We start from the raw sequence: 20,898 nt of genomic DNA on the forward strand, positions 1-20,898 counted from the left end.
ATTCACACTATTGACATTTGAGGTAAAGTTAATTTTTTGTGGTCTTGTGCACTATAGAATGTTTTGCAGCATCCCAACCCCATTTGGCCTAGTGCCGGAAGCACTCTCCAGTTGTGACAAGCAAAAGAGTCCCCAGGCATTAGCAGATGGTGACCATTCTGTTCCAGAACAACTGGTTTAAGTAAAATAATTTCGAAATAAAATGATGGTAAGTTGGTGCTTTGTGACTAGTAACCCATTTGCACTTGCCTTGCAAAGTAGATACTGTTCTTTTTTGTTAGTGTTTTCAAGAACTGTTTAATAAATAACAATAGACATTTCTATCTTGAATTAGAAAAACATTACACACACATATGTATAATTACTTTCATCTAGAGTAAAGTGAAATTAAAGAAATGAGACAGAAAAGCACCAAACTGGAAAATAGTCCTGCAGTCAAATGCTGAGTGTATCTGGCACAGTGCTAGGCCCTAGGCATCTATTAACCAAGATAGGTATAATTCAGAGAAGTTTTTAGATTGGAAAAGAACTGGAATTTTTTAAATTATAGACTTGATATAGGGGTTCTTATTATGGAATAAAGTCATAATAAATTTATAATAAAATGCTGTTGTTATAATAAATATTCTAACAAAATTGCTAGGGGGAGGTCATTCTAAACTACTGAAGATAAGATATAACAACATATCAATAAGTACTGGTATTATTTATTTTATTTGATTAAACCATCCCTCAATCTGTGCTACAGTTTTTTTCCATTAGACTTGATCTTAATTATATTATTACTTATCTCTCATAGCATCCTGCTTTTTTCAGAATATTCCCACATCTGCATTGACTAATCTCATGAAAATATATACAATTTCATGAAGCCACCCCTGATGTCTGATGTCTGTGTTTCTGTTAGTGAAGAACAAGAACCAGGGAGTTTAGAGTTTCGTTCAGATTTAAAGAGAATCAGCTCTGCAGAAGCTTCTGTTCTCTAGACTTGGTTAAGGTGAAGACATACATCTGTACAGTTATTACTAGAGCTCTTCAATTCATGTGGAAGATGAGAATAAAGAAAACACTTAACTGGACCTTGAAGTAAACAAGGAGTCAAGCCTTCCCTTTGACTTTTGCTTGTCTGTTTTCATCTTCATGTTGACACAAAGGATTTAGGACACTATGGAGATGTCCTATAGTTTTTATGAAACAGGCTAATATGAAAAGTAGGATCCAGGTCTCTTGATGTTTTATAAATAGCTGGCAGGATTGACTTTGTTTCACCATCCTTAATTCACCATGAGTTTACTGGCATTTGTCCTGACAATCTCACCAAGTTTTCATAAGAATAGAAACAACAAATTCATGCAAAAATACTTTTAAAAGTAAGATGAGTACTGAAAAATATCTTCCTGGCTTCCAAATTCGAATCACTTATACTTTTAAACATTTGACCAAAGGGGAAAGACTTTCAATGGCTGTGAAAGAGATTAATTCTCTTTTAGATCTTTCTGGATTCTTCTTCCAGCCTCTCCTTAGGTCCTGGCTATCATTTTTTTTTTTTTTTGGGTCCGGTCATGGGGCCTGAACTCTGGGCCTGGGCACTATCCCTCAGCTCTTCAGCTCAAGGCTAGCACTCTACCACTTGAGCCACAGCGCCACCTCCGGCTTTTTTCTTTTTGCTTATGTGGTGCTGAGGAATCGAACCCAGGGCCTCGAGCATGCAAGGCAAGCGCTCTACCACTGAGCCACCTTCCCAGCCCTCTGGCTATCATTTATAAAAAAATAATCTCTGCCAGCATCCTTTGATCTACAAGGACAACATATTCATGATTTCGATCAATAACAATAGTTTCTACCATCTTTAACAAATTAAGAAAACAACAAAACTCTTCTACGGCTCCCCAGGCCTTCAGCTACAAATCCGTGTTTTTTTTTTTGTTTTGTTTTGTTTTTTTTTTGTTTTTTATTTTATTTTATTTTATTTTATTTGAAAACATACTGTACAGAGGGGTTACAATTACATGGGCAGGAAAATGCATACATTTCTTACCAAGCATTGCAGCCTCCTCCTTTGTTTACCCTTCACCTCCCTTCCCAGCCTCCCCCCTCCCCCCCCACCCAATCATACCCCCCCTCCCTCCCCCCCACCGACATTGTAAAGCTGGTTTTGACATGACATTTTGTACTTCTCATTGTTGCAACAGGTCCACCTGAATCCTTAAACGACTTGTTTGTCCCCGTCTCCTCCACATGTTATACTGACATCAAATATAGTGAAAGCGGGGGTTACACTGTGGGGAAGGGACATACAAAGCAACAAAGAAATAATATTATAAATGCGTTAGAAACACATGCATGAATGAAACAAAAACATTAAAATACATATTTGAGGGTTCGTTTTCCTAACATCACATTCTCTGACTTTTTCCGCTTGACTCATACCTATACTAGATATTGCAAATAAGGGAAACCATGGGACCTATGTTTCTTTGGGCCTGGCTTACTTCACTTAATATAATTTTTTCCAAGCCTTTCCATTTCCTAACAAATGGGGCAATGTCATTCTTTCTGATGGAGGCATAGAATTCCATTGTGTATATATACCACATCTTCTTGATCCATTCCAAATCCGTGTTTTAAATGCGCCTTATTTCTCTTTCTTCTTCTCTTAGTTTGCCAGCTTAACCTTCAGAGCCTATACCTAACTTTACTAACACATCCCAACATCACAACACACTAATGGCATGTTGTTATATAGGATGGTATAATTTTCATTGATTAATTCACTTGATTAATTTCATTGATTAATTCACAGTGCTGCCCTCTCTCCTCATCTATAAAAGCCTTTTGTTTCACCTTTCATTAGGCTCCTCCTGCTTTATGGCTGTTTTTCTTTTTCCTGTCTTTTTAAAGTTGTTTTTAAACCTTCCTTGAAGCCTAACCTCTCTTCATGACCATTAATTGTTTGAATTCTTTATTTTCTTTCCATTATATAAACTTTTCCAAATGAATGTTACTGGTATAACTGCAATTTTAATGACTCCTATTGCTGACTATTCATTAATACCCATTGATGTTGGAGAGTGCTTCCTTTGATGTACAGAAGGCTTATAATTCAATCCAATCCTTTTTGTCAATTCTTCTATTGGATTTCTATTCAGGAAGTTGTAGCTTATGCCTATATTTTCCAATGTTTTTTCTATATTTCATATTTTGCTTCAAAATTTCAGGTCTTATATTATGATCTTTAATCCATCTTGAAATTTTGCACAGGATGATAAATGAGATTCTCATGTCAGTCTATATATGGATATCCAATTTCTCCCAAGTCATTTGTTGAATAAATTGTCTTTTCTTCAACACATGTTTTGTCAAAATTCAGATGGATCTTCCATTCTATTCTATGGGTCTAATTGCCTTGTTTTGTGCATTGTCATGTAACTTTATTTCTATGGTGCTTTACTATAGTTTGAAGTCAGGTGTTGTGATATCCCCGGCATTGATCTTTTGCCAATGATTACTATTGTTATTTGAGATCTTCCATGTTTCCATATTAATTTTTGGATTTTTTTTCTTTTTGGTGAAGATTTTAGAGAATATTACAATAAATCTGGACACAGATTTATAGCCATTTTCACAATAGTAGTTCTGTCAGTCCAACATGGAATGATCTTTGCAGCTTCTGATGTCTTCTTTAGTTTCTTACTTATTTCAGTGTTTTATCATTTTTATTGTAAAGGTCTTTGAGATCCTTACATAAAGTTATTTATAAATGTTTCTTGTTGGGCGGTTATTGCAAATGGAATCATTTTCCTAACTCCTTTCTCTGTTTGTTGTTGGTCTATAGAGAAACTACTGACCTTTGTACATTGATTTTGTGTCCTGCTAATTTGTAAAAGAGCCATGAGCCAGACACAAATACAGTTCATGCTGGTCATACTAGCTACTCTGGAGCTTGAGACAGGAAGATCAGATTTGAAGCCAATATGGGCAGAAAAGTCTCTGAGATTCTATCTCCAATTAGACAGAATCTAATTCAAAATGCTGTGCTAGAGTCATTGTTTAAGTGGTAAAGCAGGAGTTGTGAGCAAGAAAGCTGAATAAAGAATATGAGGCCCTGAAGTCAAGCTCTGTTTCCAGCATACACATATACATGCAAACACACACACACACACACACACACACACACACACACACACACACACACACACACACACAAATGTGTTTATCAGTAAAATTTTTTAGATGGAGTCTTTGGGCTCTTATAAAAAACATGATCATGGGGCTGGGAAGGTGGCTCAGGTATAGCACTTGCTTTGGATGCATGAGGCCCTGGGTTCGATTCCTCAGCACCACATAAGCAGAAAAAAAAAAGCTGGAAGTGGTGCTATGGCTCAAGTGGTAGAGAGCTAGCCTTGAGCTGAGGAGCTGAGGGACAGGGCCCAGGCCCAGAGTTCAGGCCCCACGACCAGACCCCCCCCCCCAAAAAAAAAACATGATCATGTAATCAGTAAATAGGTATAATTTGACTTCTTTTTTTTCTGTTTCCCTTTTTTTGTCTTTTCCCTTGCATTTGTTCTCTGGCTAGGTATACCAACATAATATTGAGTAAGAAGTAGGAAAATAGATATCATTGTCTTATTCTTTATTTTAGACAAAAGGGTTTCAATTTTCCCATTTTTTTTATAGATTTGTCATATACAATCTTCATATTTAGGTATGCTCTTCCTATTTCTAATTTCTTCAGATTATTTAATGATCAAGGCTTATTGAATTTTGTCATCATTTTTCTGGATCATGTGATTTTTATCATTTATTCCCGTCATGATATACTTATGTTAATTTATTTGCATATTAATTTGCTTTTGAATCTCTGGAGTAAACCCAACTTGACCATAGTGTACTATCGTTCAGTTTGTTGCTTATTTCAGTTTGCTATTTTTTAAAATCTTCATATCTCTGTTCATCAAAGAAATTAGCCAATAATTTTCTTTTATGGTTATGTCCTAATTTGGTTTGAATACCAAAACTCATAAAATAAGTGCAATAGATTTACTTCCTTTTGTATTTTATGGGATAGATTGAGGAGCATTAGTATTAATCATTTTTGTTGTTGTTTTATGATCTAGCAGGATTAGGCAAGAGATTCACCCAGTCTTGTTTTTTTCTTTGTTGCATTATTTTTTTACTGATTCAATCTCATTGCTCATTATAGCAGTAATAGTAATAATAACCAAGATATGGAAATATTCTGGGTACCTAACAATAAATGAATGGATAAAGAAAATGTGTCTCTCACACACATACACACACATACATATATTGAATAGTAATCAGCCATAAAATGAATAAAAGCATATTATTTGTAAGAAAAAATTTGTACATTAAGCAACATAAGACAAGCTCAGAAAGACAAATTTCATATATTTTCACTCATATGTGAAACTTAGATGTTACAAAAAGAACATGACTGGATTGAGGAAGAACAGAGTGCAAGCCCCAATACCAACACACACACACACACACACACACACACACACACACACACACGCACACACGGCTGATAGGATGAAGGAAGTCATTAAAAAAATAAGGCTGTACTTCCCTTAATAGACTTTTGGACCACGCCAGACTATGTATGTGTTATGTTATAACATTTAGATGTTACTAAAGAAACATATCTAAGGGAAAATTTAATTATATCCATTTCAATTTAATTATGAAATTAAAGAGAAGAAATAAAACATTTAAAAATAGCCCAGAAATCCAAGATACCTGTGTTGTTTCCTCAACTCTATTTCTCCATTTGTTTATAACATTAATCTGTGTCATTTACATTAATGAAAAAGTGCTTACCACTGACTTCAATAAAACATTGGTTGTACAAGGAAAATGAATAGGTCCAGGGATAGATACTCTGTATTGGCAAAGCTATGCTATTGAAAACAGATCATTTCTCTTCTTACTGGATGTTCTTAAAATGGTGGCAAATATTTGAGATAAATGAATATGACCATTCAAAAATATTGTAGTCCAAAGGTAAAAAAGGAAAAATCTGTCTTATAAACCTATGTCTTTATCTTTAAAATGAAACAGTCATTTTAAAGCTTCAAATATTCCTCATTTAAAACTAAGCATTGACTATTTTTCTATAGTCATTAATTATGCTATTCCTTAATTGTCAGTGTCACAAAATGGAAATTGATCCGAAGTATATATTTTCTGTTCTTAAACTAATACTTTTGTGGGGGGTGGGCAGGATGGAGGTGTTATGGGCTTTGAACTCTGGACCTGGGCTCTGTCCCTCAGCTCTTCAGCTCAAGGCAAGCACTCTACCACTGAGCCGCAGCACCATTTCCAGTCTTCTGAGTGGTTTATCGGAGATGAGTCTCACAGGATTTCCTGCCAGGGCTGACTTTGAACCATGATCCTCAGAACTCAGCATCTTGAGTAGCTAGGATTACAGGCATGAGCCACTGACTCCAAGCTAAACTAATACTTAAAAAAAAATACTGTGAGAAATTAAACTTCGGCTATCTGAACAGCAAAGGTGGTTTTCTTTATCCTCCCAGTAGCCACACAACCCATAATAATTGTAAGACTTGCTTCTTGTTTGTTTCAAGATAAATTGATTGAAAATCGAATACTTGCTGTTTTCATGCAAATTTACCATCAAGTTTCTCTTTCACTGCATATTTATGATGCATAGCCTTACGAAAATCAGAACAAAAGGTTAAAAATCAATCTTTGATTAAAAGTTGAAATCATGCATTTGAATTTAATCTATAATCCTATTTACTTTTTCACTGTGCTTTCTTATTCTCTCTGTTCCTCACTCAGTACAGTGGCATTGAGCGATAGGAGAATTGTTACAGAGAGGAGAGAATGTTTTTGGAAAAGAACAAAAGCAAGTTACAATCTAAGTTGGCCTCTTACCAGCATGTTAGCTTTGAGTTTATTATTCATTTGCAAAGTCAGGAGACTTACTGATGTCACCTTAGAACACTACCTAACACAATCATTTTACTTCCTAACATCATATTATTTCATAGCTGCTAAAATCCCTACCGATTCCTAGGTATTATGCAATTTTTCAACATTTTCTGATGACTCAAGGTAATCAAATGTGTTGTTCCTTTCACAACAAATAGTACCAATATTGACAGACTTCTACAGCAAATAGTACAAATATTGATTGGAAAAACTCTCCAAAGGCTAACCTTTTTGAAAGGTTGAAATATTCTCAAATAGATACTAAAGTGAGATGCGACATGTGTGAATGAGCAAGGCTAAGCTTTTCTATTTGTCCTTTGAAAGCTTTGAAGGTGTTGGATAGGTTCTTACTGTTTAGAGAAATCACATGCATCCTGGAAGCATAATATGCTGTGGGATCTACACAAGACTGTAGTCGATCTGCTCCTATGGAAGGTACTGCTGCTGCACTGGTCTGTGAATTAGAGCAGCCCTGACCAGCCTACACTGTACAGTTATAACAGAGGAGGAACCTGCATGTACCTCCATCTTCTGTACTCCAAAATCTTCTGCCACTAGCTCTCTGTTATAGCTACACTTGTGTCAGATAGCAGTGAAGTTGAAATCAGGTTGCTTAAGCCCCAAGGAAAGAATGTAGAAACATATAGAGTCAGGCACTGTTAGCACATACTTCTTATACTAGTCAGTTCTCAGATCCAGAGGATTGCAGTTCAAAACTAGCCTGTGCTAGACTGAGTCTCCAAAAGAAATAGCAAAAAAGCAAAGCTCAGAACATTGTTCAACTAGTAGAGTAGAGCATCAGACAAATGAACAAGCCAAACAGGCATGAGATTCTGGCTTCAAACCCCAGCACTGCCAAAAACTGAAAGAAAAGGAAAAATTATGTACATTGAAACAATAAAAGATAAACTTGGAACAAAATGCAAAGTAAATTAATGTACTTTAATTTTTTTGGTCATGGAGCCTGAACTCTGGGCTTAGGCGCTGTCCCTCAGCTCTTCAGCTCAAGGCTAGCGCTCTACCACTTGAGCCACATTTGAGTACCACTTCCAGTTTTTTCTGCTTATGTAGTGCTGAGGAATCAAACCCAGGGCCTCATGTATGCAAGGCAAGCGTTCTACCACTGAGCCACCTTCCCAGCCCCAAATTAATGTACTTTTACTAACAAATCAATACAGTCAGGAAGTAATTTAAACAGAAGCAAGACAACATCTGTTGCAAAACTCTTAGAGTTTACTTAGGAAGATACTCTTCAAGAAGCCAGACTAATCCCAGGCTGAATTTATAGTGAATCCTAAGTTATCCAATAATATCCTAGGAAAAGCGTTGTAAAAGAAAGCAGGCCTGCATTTTAAGAAAGACGTTCCAGATTTCCACATAGCTCATTTAGTCTCCTACTGCTCATTTAGTCTCCACACTGTTACTCTTCAGTGTGTCACACAGGCCCTATCTGCCACACATGCCATTCCGCCGTCTGACCTTTCCAGCCATTCTAGGCTCCAGAGAAACCAGAGGCAAATAGGATTTCTCTCACTTTCATAAACTCTTTCAGAATCTTCTCAATTGGAATTCTCTTTTTTTTTTTTTTGTCCAGGAATTTATTAAAACATGGCTACCAGCTGGGCATGCTGTGTCAAGTCTATAATCCTATATACTTGTGAAGCAAGTTCTGAGCATTGACGTTTATGGCCAACCTAGGCATGAAAGTTTGTGAGACTTCATCTCAACCAATGGCTGGGTGAAGGGGTGCTTCCCTATTAGCTAAGGAAAGCATGCTGGCTGGGGGCATTGCCATATATCCGTTGTCCCTAGCCACACAGAGAAGAACAAATAGGAGAACTATAGCCCAGGATTGCCTGAGCCTTACTTTATAGTGAGACCTTTCTAAAAATAGCTAATGAAAAAAGGGGATGGAGGTATGGCTCAAATGGCATAGTACCTACCTTGCAAGGGTGAAGCCTTGAGTTCTAACCTCAGCACAGTTAACAACAAAAACACACAAAAATATTGCTATCACTTATGACTCACTGAGCGTATTGAAACAATAACTTAACTGGTAATAGATCACTAAATTCTTACCAGGGTCAAAATTCAGCTGAAAAACAAGAATACTCTCAAGTCCTGAAGTAATAGGACTCATATACAACAATCACTCTAGAAGATGGCAGTTGGTGAATTTCTGAAGTTGTTTCTGATGGAGGCAACAATCAAAGCTTCATGATCTCATATAACAGTGGTCAAAGGCAGCAAGCAAAAACAAGGAAAAGTGCTTTCTTGCACTCTTCCCTCTTTGTAGGAGGGAAAACCTTGCAGAAGTCATGAGAAGACTTTCCCATCTACCCAGTTGCTAGTAGAGTCACACTCACCTCCAGCACATTCTTTTAGAAGGAGAACTAAGCCCATTTACCCTAAGTAGGTACCTGGAGCAAACAGCAATTCTCTCAAGATTACACAACTAGTTAAGAATGGGTCACATTGCAATTCTAGCTTCATTTTTAAGTTCATTTATTATTTTTCTTTTTGACTATTAAATAATTTAACAGAAATATGTGTGGTTCCCTCACCTTCCGAAGTATCTGCATTCATTTTAAAGAGAAAGATCAACTCCTTTCATTCTTTTCAAATAAGATAATCTCTACAATGAATGGCATTAAAAGGCTTAATGATAAAAGGAGGGAAAGGGGGAAGAAACAGTCAGAAATGGGAAAATGGCAAGTGAGGTGGATAGCAAGCAGGGAGACTTGGTATATCTTAAACTACAAGGCTAGCTAGCAGTCATATGACAAGAAAATTAGTAGTAGTAATAAGAGTGTATGAAAATAACACACAATAGCAGTTCCTGCAGTAACCACAAATAGTCTTTTTCCTTTAGCCTAATGATGTAGAAAAGAAAACCTTGTTGAATCCAGCTTTGCCATGGGCATCTACAGTTTACTAGAGATGTATTTCACAGGTTTTTATGATCACCTGTGATAATGAAAGCACCAGCATATACCTAAAGCAGTGGGTGGCTTACAGACCTTTTATGACAGAATACTTTTGAGAAAGATTTGTTTTGCTTATGGTAATGTTAAAATGTGTTTGCTTTCTTTGAGCACATGCCAGCCAGTCTAAATACAGGAGAGAGTCCCTGGAGGAAGATAACATTAGCTTTCATTCCCTCATGGAATATTGACTCTCTTTATATAGTTTTACATTCTCACATTGACTCTTTGATTTCACAGTTCTCTTTGCCTGGTGAAGGTAATCCTGTGCCTTATTATGCTCAAAATTGTTACTAATATTGTTAACCACAAGTATTTGTCTACTAATTATTGGTGCAATGACATATTCTTTATAAAGATCTCACTGTTAAAAAAAGATCTTACAATTTGAAGATTTAAACCATTAAAATTATTTAACATTAAAGAAACCCAACCCAGTGCCTAGCTATTCACGAGACTGAGATCTAAGGATAACTGTTCAACTAGCCATGTGCAGAAAACTCTGTGAGATTCTTTCCTCCAATTAACCACCAAAATGGAGTGTGGAGCTGTGCATCTAATGGTAGAGCACCAGCCTTGAGTAAAAAAAGACAAGGAATGCAGCCAGATCGTGAATTCAAGCCATAACAAGAGGAAGAAGAAGGAGAAGAAAGATAAGAAGGCCTAGGTGGCAGCAGAGGAGGAGGAGGAGGAGGAGGAGGAGAAGGGTGGGGAAGGAGGAAGAGGGAGGAAGGAGGAAGGGAAGAGAAAGAGGGAGGAAGAAGGAGGGATGAGGAAGGGAGGAGGAGGGAAAAGGGAAGAGGAGGAGGAAGAGGGAGGAGGAGGGTGGAGGAGGGAGGAGGAGGGTTGAGGAGGGAGGAGGAGGAAGAGGGGAAGGGGGAAGAGGGAAGAGGGAAGGGGAGGGAAGAGGAGGAAGAGGAGGAAGAGGGGGAAGGAGGAGAAGGGAGGGAGAGAGAAAGAGAAAAGAAGAAAGAAAAGAAGAAAGAAGGAAGGAAGTAAATAAGGAAGGAAGGAAGAAGGAAGGAAGGAAATAAGGAAGGAAGGAAGAAGGAAGGAAGGAAGGAAGGACGAAAAGAAAAAAAAACAAGCAAGCAAGCAATCCCAGTGTATATTTATAAAACAAAAAGATCTTTTATGACTTATATCAAATCTCATGTTCAAAGGCAGGATTTATGTAGAATCTCATTTAGAGATGTATCTATAATCACAGTTTTTCTACCTTCCAATTGAGCATAAGGCTTCAGATTGTGGTATTTTACATCCACACATTACAGCTGGGGAAGTTCCCCATTTCTTTCTTATTCTCCTCTTACCTTTAATTAAAATGCATTAAAGAAGGAGAAAAGAAACAAATGATTGTGGAAAGTAGCATTTAAATGGAAATGATTGTTCTGAATGTTGCTGTTTATAAACTCTATGGCATGGTGTGCAGCTCTGTGAGGCTACACATAAGTAGTGTTTATGGCGATGTTGGATGGGTGTTCCTGTGATCCGATTGCCAGCTGGAACTTCTCAGACTAGAATCTCCAGCCAGCATCTTCTGAATTTTCACTTAGATTATTTGTGGGTATAAAATTGGAAATGCATACACTATTGCATCCGTATTCTGTTGCTGCTATTAAAAAGTACCACAAATTTAGTTGCTTTAAAAGCACAAATATATTCCCTTACAATTCTAGTTGCCACAAACCTAAGAGAGGCCGCATATGCTCAAATCTAGGTGTTAGTAGTACTTGACTTCTTTTTAGAGGCTTCAGAGGTCAGATGATCCATTTTCCACTTCCCAGCTTCTAGGTATCCGTATTCCTTAACTTCCATCTTCAAAGCCAGAAATAGCCTCTTAGGTCTTCCTCAGATCCTATCATTCTAACTGGGGCGCTTCCCTCTTCCTCTTTATCCTTGAGGGAATGTTTAACTACTTTGGATTTACCTAGATCATTCGGGATAATCTCTTCATTTTAAAATCTGCAGATTAATGCATTTAATCTCCTCTACAACCCTAATTCCCATTTGCATTAAAACCTAACATCTTCACACATCTTGGAAATGACACACTGACATTTAAGGGAAGCCATTGTTCTGCCAACAAGAAGTGTAGATACCCCGTTCTGAAACAGCTGGGAAATGGAACCATGTATTTCCACCCACACACATACACATATTTGAAGATCGATAACTGATGCCTAGATGAGCAATGATATAATCTAGGGCAGGCAAATGGGGTCGTAATTGATGTACAGAGTCCATGCACGAGTAGAGTCTGCTGCATCATGGCCTTATTTTTGTCTTATTCCATGTGACAGATTGACCAGTGATTTACTTTCCAGAAAAAGCAAAGGTAGTTATGGTCTCACATCTGGTTGCACACAAACCTACTGATAGACACATACCCATGTATCTAATTGGGTTTTTTAATCAATTTTGTCTGAAAGAGGGACTGCTTTTCCATGCTATTGTCCAGGGATTCAGTTTTAGTTGCTGTGCTTAAATCTACTCCCATGCTGTTTCCTGAACTGAAGATTTACTAATCCCAGTAATACCTAATTCCAGTTTTTTAAAAAAGGTCATGGCCTTTGCTGTATCTCCAAGTCTGAGTGCCCTACTTCATTCCAGTATGTGCACTTACATATCACCACTACTAGCCATTGTTGACTCCGATTCTGAGGATCACTGTCCTTTGATTAGCCTCTGGGTAGAGAGATTTTTATGGACCACTATCACCTCTTCTAGGAGGTAAATTCATGTTCTCATTCCACTAATCCCCATGAATACAGTTCTCTATTTCTATTTGAACTTTACACCATCACTAACTAGACACCTACTTACTTTTCCTGACCTCCCTGATAAAGATCAATTAAAATTTCCACCTTTGAGGGTCTTGGAATTGACAATGCAATTGGAAAAGAGGACTTAGCCTCTACCTTGACTGAACCAACAGTTGTTTTTACTGAGTCCCTTTGGAGTGGTCTGGCGAAAAAAGCAAAAGCTTTATTTACTTATTTATTTGTTTGTCTTTAAATAAGTTTTTTACTTTGAGAATATTGTACAGAGGAGGGGTTAGAGTTACATGAGCAAGGCAATGAGTACATTTGTTATCAAGAATTGTTGTCTCCTCCTTTGTTTTTCTCCTACCATCCCTTCCCTCCCATCTCCACAACTACACTCCCTCCCACCCCCCACCTCCCACCTCCTCACCTAAATTGTAAAGTTTGTTTATTGACATAGCATCTTGTATATCTCATTGTTGCAATGGGTCAATCTGTATCTCTGTGTAAACAATTTGTTTTTTTCCCTTCCTCTCCCCAAATTATACCAACATCAAATACAGTGAAAACAGGTGTCATATCTAAAATATGCTTGGAACTCAAAAAATTAAATCCCCCAACAACAAATCCTCAAAGAAACAACTGCCCAATAAATAAGTGGGCGAAAGACTTAAAGAGAAACTTCTCTGAAGAAGAAAGAAGGATGGCCAATAGACACATGAAGAAATGCTTAACCTCTCTAGCCATAAAAGAAATGCAAATGAAAAGAACATTGAGATACCATCTCACCCCAGTTAGAATGGCTATAAGCAAAAGCTTTAAACGGCTCCTTTTCCATCACTGTATTTGTCTCCTTGGATTATTGTAAATTACAGGTGCCAACAATTAATCAATAATTTAAACTGTCTTTTTCTCTTTTTACTTTTAGTCACTCAAAAACTCATACTGAGTACCTTAATTCTCACCTTCCAAGGTGTCCTACTAGAATGGAAATCATTACCACAACAACAATGTTTTCTAATAAATTTACAATACTTTATAATATAGTAATAATTCTATATGTGCTAAAGTTATTCAATCTTCACAACCCCCTTGAGATATGTACTGCTCATAGCTCTATATCTTTATGGATGAGTGAACTTGGATACAGAGGGTTTTTTTTGGAAAGTGACCTTTTTTATTTATTTTTTATATTAATAAGTTTTTTTATTGTGAAAATACCGTACAGAGGGGTTACAATTACATGAGCAAGGTAATGAGTACATTTCTTATCAAGCATTGTTGCCTCCTCCTTTGTTTCCCCTTACCATCGATGCCCTCCCATCCTCCCCTCCCCCGCCAAAGTTGTAAAGTTCATTTTTCCACATAACGTCTTGTACATCTCATTGTTGCAATGGGTCCACCTGTATCCCTATTTAAACAATTTGTTTTTTCCCTTCCCCTCCACAAATTAAACCAACATCAAATGCAGTGAAAACAGGTGTTATACCTTGAGGGAGGGACATACAAAGCAACAAATAAATCATCTTATAAATATGTTAGAAACAGAGAGATTTTTTTTAAGTGGCCCATATTTCTCCATGGATTTTTCAAATTAGAAAATGATAAGAGTTAGTCTTTAAAGCTTGATCATGAGGTCTGAAAACTCAAGTTCTAAATTGCTATATAATTCTGCCTTCAACCCCATCTAAATTATCATTTCATTGGAGATGATCAGCCAGACTCCCATGCATTCTCACAGGTGACAGTGCCTGGATTGTTTTAACTAGATGCAGTGTATGCAAGGAACTTTGGAAGAGCTCATCTCAAGCATAGTTAGGCATAAGCACTCATTCAATGGTTCCTTGTGCCTAAGGACAATCATTTCACCTGTCTGGTTTGTCTTGTGGACCAGGGGATTGAATCTCACAACATGTCAAAGTATATTTGCAATAAATAATACTGACTTCATAATCTTTCTTCATAAACTTGAACTGATTAATGAGACCATATGAGTTTAAAGGAAACTCTGATGCCACCCTAAACTGGGTAGTTAATGGCTATTAAGGGTTATGTCTCTAGTCTTTCCAGAGTTATCCTAGTATGTGTTCTTCCTAGGAAGAACTAAGCAGACAACACATGGTCGTGTTTGCATTCGTGTGGATAAGGAGGCTGGATTTTCCTTTGACTCATGGACATTTTGTGGGGATCTCAAAACCATATCTCAATTTTCAATTCTATTGAAGGAGGAGTCCTCATTGCCTTTATAGTACATAGTTTGAGATCCTACATAAATGAATTCTAGCAGGCTATTAAGAAGAAAATCATATTTATTATTATGAAGGTGGTTCTACTGGTAACAGAAAATGTGACACTTTAGTAGGATTCATTCTAAATTAATGACATGCTCTAAACAAGCAAAAGAGCCAAACCGTAGGCAGCTAAGTCCACTAAAAAATGTATTCTTCTGAGAATTTAAGTCAATACGTATCTATGAAATACAAATTGAGCACCAAGCTTAGCTGTAGGCACATGGAAGAGAAGAGCTTATAAAAGAGCAAAATTATCTATATCTACACAGTTCATGTTCCAGGACAAGCATTACATGTTGGCAAGCTTGGCTGAAGAGCTTTGGCCTAGGGATGCATTACACAGCAGCAGCCTGCCTTTCTCCTGGTCCTGTTTTTTCTTATACTACTTCTCCTTTGAAGTTTTTTCTATTTCCTAATTTACTCTTGCAGACTCTTTCTTCTTTTCCATCACTTGTTCCTAGACTGTTAGCTCCAGAAAGGCAAGTTACTTTGTCTGTGTTGGTCATGTATACATCTTCAAGACTTTGCATAGTGACCAGATAGCACATGGGCAATAGTTACTTGTTGATGAAATGAATACACAAACTCTACCTCTTTCTGCACTGCTGGCTTCAATCCTCCTTAGCTCTTGTGTCCTGCTTCAGCCTTTCTCTATGGCCTCTGTCTTCATCAGCAAGTGGTCTATCAAAGGAAGCTGTTACTATTTTGTTCCTTTAGTTTTCATAACACATAGTTTTTCAAATAAGGAGAGCATCTGTATTTGCTATGTATAGCCATAGATCAAAAATCTTTAAGAAGAGTGGCATAAAGCAATGGAAATTTAGTATTCTACCTAGTTTCTAAGGGTCAGGAATCTGGTAGAGATAGCTGGGTGGGTTTTCAATTAGCTAACTCCAAAAGTCAGGTTTCTCCTTGACCTTGTAGTAAGAAAATTGACTAGAGCTGAACTCATTTGAAGCTTAACTGGGGATGGAGAATTTGCTTCCAGGCCAGCTCCCTCGCTGACTTGGTTGGCAGTCGGTGCACTGTTGTCAGCGGCACACAGTCAGTGGCTTTCCCTTGCTCTGGCTGTGTTGAGCTTTTCCGCAGTGATGAAAGATTACCTCGCAGTGCTATCTGGAAAAGTCAGCACTTGCATATGCAATCTATATACCTTTCTCACTCATTTAGTTAATCTACTATCCTCAGATACTGTATGTAACTATGACAAGCATGTCCACCTCAAATCTAAATTCTCAGCATTAGATACATGCTGCTATAGACTGTATAATAATATAAATTTCTAGCCTACCTGAGTTATCAGAATGGCTACTTTCTTTGCACCTGTGCAATGATATTATCTGCTGGCTTTTCCAGAGTTCATTTGAGGACACCTTTCCTAACTCCCTCTGACAACTTTGGCCCTTTCAACATTATTTTCCATGCCTCCAGATTTCCTACATGTGCATGCAAGAGTATGCACATTCATACGAGAGAGAGAGAGAGAGAGAGAGAGAGAGAGAGATCTATCATATCATACCCTTGTGCCAAGCAATAAAACTACTTTAGGTATGACTACTACAGACCCAAACAGGGATACAAAAAAGTGATACAGACAATTATGAGAAGAAATCTGTAGCAGGAGACATAGAAAAAAAATTAAAACATTTTGAAAAGGAATTTTTTTACTGAAGCTGAAGTAAGTCAGCATGAAAGAGAAAAAGTTGTAAACCTCATTTTTTTTTAAGTACAAACAAGTTGCCATTTAACAAAATACTTTATGAGTGCAATGACTACATCTTGATCAATGTCACCACTTGCAAAGTTTTCATCCATCCCTCCCTTACCCATCTCTTCACTTACTCTTAATTTTGCAGGCTATACATGGAATTCTTGGCTACATTACTCTTGATTCTGTACAATTTTAGACTACTGAAGACTATTTCCTTTAAGCATTATCTTGTTCAGTGGAAAGAACTAATCATCAGCTTCCTCTGAAGCCAGCACCTGTTTCATTCTGACTCACCAGCAAGGCCTGCTCCGGGAGTAAAGGGCTCACTCCAGAGAAACAGCAGGATAGACTTCAGCCAGAACCTCTGCAGAAGCTGCTATGCCCAGGCAAGCCCCAGCAGCAGGTTGAGCTTGAAGTTATTCAGTCATGACCAAAACTGTGTTCCAAAAAAGTAAGGCTATTGCCTGCACTGCTTTCTTTTATAGGTTCCCTGCAGAGTGTTTGTTATGCCCTGATATTTCAAATGGATGGTGCCATTCTATTTCGAGGGTGATAATAATCCTAGTGCAAAAGTTGAGCTTAGTGAAGGCGACCATTAACCTTTCATCTAATACAGTCGATTTATTTTGCCTTGTGGTACAAACTGATTCCCAGTGTGATTTGGTGATAACTTCTATTTAAATGTAGCCATCTGTAAGGAATGGAAAAATAGAAGAGAGAAATTGTTTTCTGAACCTTTGCAAGGAGATATTCCTCATTGTGTGTTCATAACCACCATCCTTTTCCCATTAAATAAAATATAAGTAAATAAGCCAGGCGCTGGTAGCTCATTCTTGTAATCCTAGCTACCCAGGAGGCTGATATCTGAGGATCACCGTTCAAAACCAGCCCTGGCAGGAAAAGCCGTGAAACTCTTATCTCCAATAAACCACCAGAAAACAGGAAGTGGTGCTGTGGCTCAAGTGGTAGAGCAATAGCCTTGAGCTGAACAGCTGAAGGACAATGCTCAGGCCCAGAGTTCAAGCCCCATGACTGACAAAAAAATTATATATATATATATGTAAATAAATAAATGCCTCATTATATCTCAGTTAACACATACACACACATATATATAATAACATACTTCTCACTTACTTTGGGAAATAAACTTCAATATGTTAACATTTTGAAGCAACTTTAAGATCAAAATGGTTCTTGGCATGGGACGGTGAAAAGAACTTAGGCTTTGGAATTTGATCAACCAAATTTTCCATCCTAACTTAATCAAGTAATTAAACCTCAGTCTCCCTTTCTCTATTCACAGAGAGAAATATGAATGCCTGCTATTTCATTTTGGCAGTTTCTATAACTGTACAAGATAGATGTTTAATAAAAATGAAAATTCTTTTCTTTCTTTCTCTACATCATCTTTCTAACAGTTTTGTTGGAAGGTTGCTATTAATTCTGAACCTATAGCACTTAAATTTTATTTCAGTTCATCAAAGCAGATTTCATTCAAATGATCCATTGTCAAAGAGACTGGAGAGCAATCTGGTTGGGGAATATAACTCTGAGCTTCTTATTGATACATTGATATCGTAAATGTAGGTTACAACAGGTATGGTTTTGATAAAAAATACACACAATGATTATAGCTCTTCTTTACATAGTGCTTTGTAATCTCTCTTCTGATCACTTGTTTACTACCTCAAGTGGAAAGCCAAGCAAATTTCATTATTGTACTAAAATGTGTCTTTATTTAAAAAATAATTGGTTATCCATAAAAAGTATAAACTATCTAAGACAACATTCAAAAAAAGTAATTTGACGGCTGAAAAAGTGGCTCAGTGGTAGAGCGCTTGCCTTGCATGCATGAGGCCCTGGGTTCAATTCCTCAGCACCACATAAGCAAAAAGAAAAAAAAAAGCAGGAAGTGGCACTGTGGCTCAAGTGGTAGAGCGCTAGCCTTGAGCTGAAGAGCTGAGGGACAGTGCCCCGGCCCAGAGTTCAGGCCCCATGACCAGACCCCCCCCCAAAAAAAGTAATTTGATACTTATAATAAATTTGTCATCACACACACACACACATACACACAGACACACACACACACACAAAAGAGAAAAAAACAGAATTTATAAGCTGTACAAAATGTGTCCTGGGATTATCCACTTATAGTAACTACTTAAGTCACAAAAATTAGCATTAAAATATATTCAATGAGAATCAAAGTGAACTTTCAGCCCCAGGGTATCTTGTCCTTAGAGGTACCTAATGTTACTCTTTAAAGAAAACTTTGGCTATTGTTGATGCCGAATTAGTACCTGTAGATAGATACCTTGGAGCAAAGCTGGGTGGGTGAACAGATACAGTATCAATATGCTACTACTCAGCTAGCAGATCAAACTCCTCTTTTCTTTATTATTTGCTCCTTAGAGGAAGGTAAACAATTCAAATAAAGATTTTTTAAAAATGGAAAACAACTCAAAACTCTGGAAATCTCAGGATTGTAGCAACAATGGTCCCTCTAGAACAAGGAAGCAAAAGTATTATTTGTTTGCTGAAAACCATTGATATGGATAACAGGTGCAAGAAGTGCTTAGCCTCTGAACACTTAATTGACTCCCAAACAATAAAAGCTATATGCCCAATGAGGTTTCAACTGAACACTCTGTAGTGTGTTAAAGACAATACAGTAGTGTTTTTCTCCATACACAGTATTGTGTCCTATGGTTTCAGGTATCCACAGTCAAATATTGTCTAAAAATATTAAGTGGAACATTTCAAAAATAATTAATTCACAATCTAAACTATGCACCCTACTGAAAAGTATGATGCAATCTGACCATCTAAGGCTTATATCAGTCCTTTGTCTACCAGATCCACACTGTATGCATACTTGCCCATAAGTCTTAGTAACCGTTTTGGCTATAGATTGATATGGTATTACAGTTAAGTTAACCCTTCTATGCTGGCTTAACACTATGTCAAAATGCCTATGTCTGTTACCTTACTTTGTTTCAACAGGTTGGCATTTTATCACCTCACACATCACAAGAGAAAAGATGAGTAACCATATAATAAGAAATTTGGGACGCGAGCTACTGTATTCACCTATTTTTGTCATCATTGCTATTGCTTTATTCTGAAGTATTGTTATTAATCAGTTACTGTACCAAATTTACAAATTAAGCTTTATCATAGATCTATATATAGAAAGCTGTTTACATAGGAATTAATACTATCTGTAGTATTAAGCCTCCACTGGAAGTTTTATAGAAATCTCTACAACACATATTCAGGGTTAGGTCATGTGTATTTTATTTTCAGAAATATCTCAATATATTTATGAAAATTCTTAGAGTAATATGTTCAATGCATTACATTTACCCATCTGTGGCATATATTTGAAATCAGTAGTTTAAAAAAGTCCCACAACAGAAATTAGAGCACGTAGTTTTTCACAATAAACAAGATGATCTCTCGTGATATTTTTTGGTAGTCAATCTCCCTGAATTTGATTTTCTCATGTAGGCTAGGATATGGAATGGTATGAAAGAAGACCAGCAGATCCTCAGTAAGGAGACCCACCATGGATTTAACCCTATCTTCTCAGTCAGATAATTCTGTACCATTCCATTTCCCGTAGATGTTCCATTTTACTTAGTCTTCAAAATTTTTCCTCTCTATGTACAAAATTTTATGAGTAAAGAATTGAATGTCTATAGATAGATTGTGTTGTTGTTCTTGAAGAAATGGCTTAGAGGACTGAAGGAAGACAGTGACATGTTTACATAAAGTGAAAAAACTTCTTATTAGAAACTGATTTGACAACGCAAGTCTGTTTCTACAAAAGGAGATTTTAGAACCTCTGAGTTTAGACAGCGAGAAAGGATAAATTTGCTGCCTTCACTTTGATTCCAGTAATAACATCCTTAAGTTTCTTAGAGCATGAAAATTTCAATATGTCTCTCTGAGTAAAGAACACAGATGCACTGATTTTACAGGTTCCAAAGCTGATGCAGACACTGGTTCTCTCATTTAATGTGTGACCACAGACCCCTATCCTCTCTAAGCGCTAGTTTCTTCAGCTGGGAAATGAAGTCAATAATAGTTTATCCTCATGTGGTGAGGCCTAGCTGAAGTTTGATGCATTCTAAATGTGCTCATTTTGTTTTAGCTCTTCT

The sequence above is a fragment of the Dipodomys spectabilis genome, unplaced genomic scaffold (assembly GCF_019054845.1).
Source record: "Dipodomys spectabilis isolate Male_0828 unplaced genomic scaffold, ASM1905484v1 ptg000009l, whole genome shotgun sequence".
NCBI classification, from domain to species: domain Eukaryota; kingdom Metazoa; phylum Chordata; class Mammalia; order Rodentia; family Heteromyidae; genus Dipodomys; species Dipodomys spectabilis.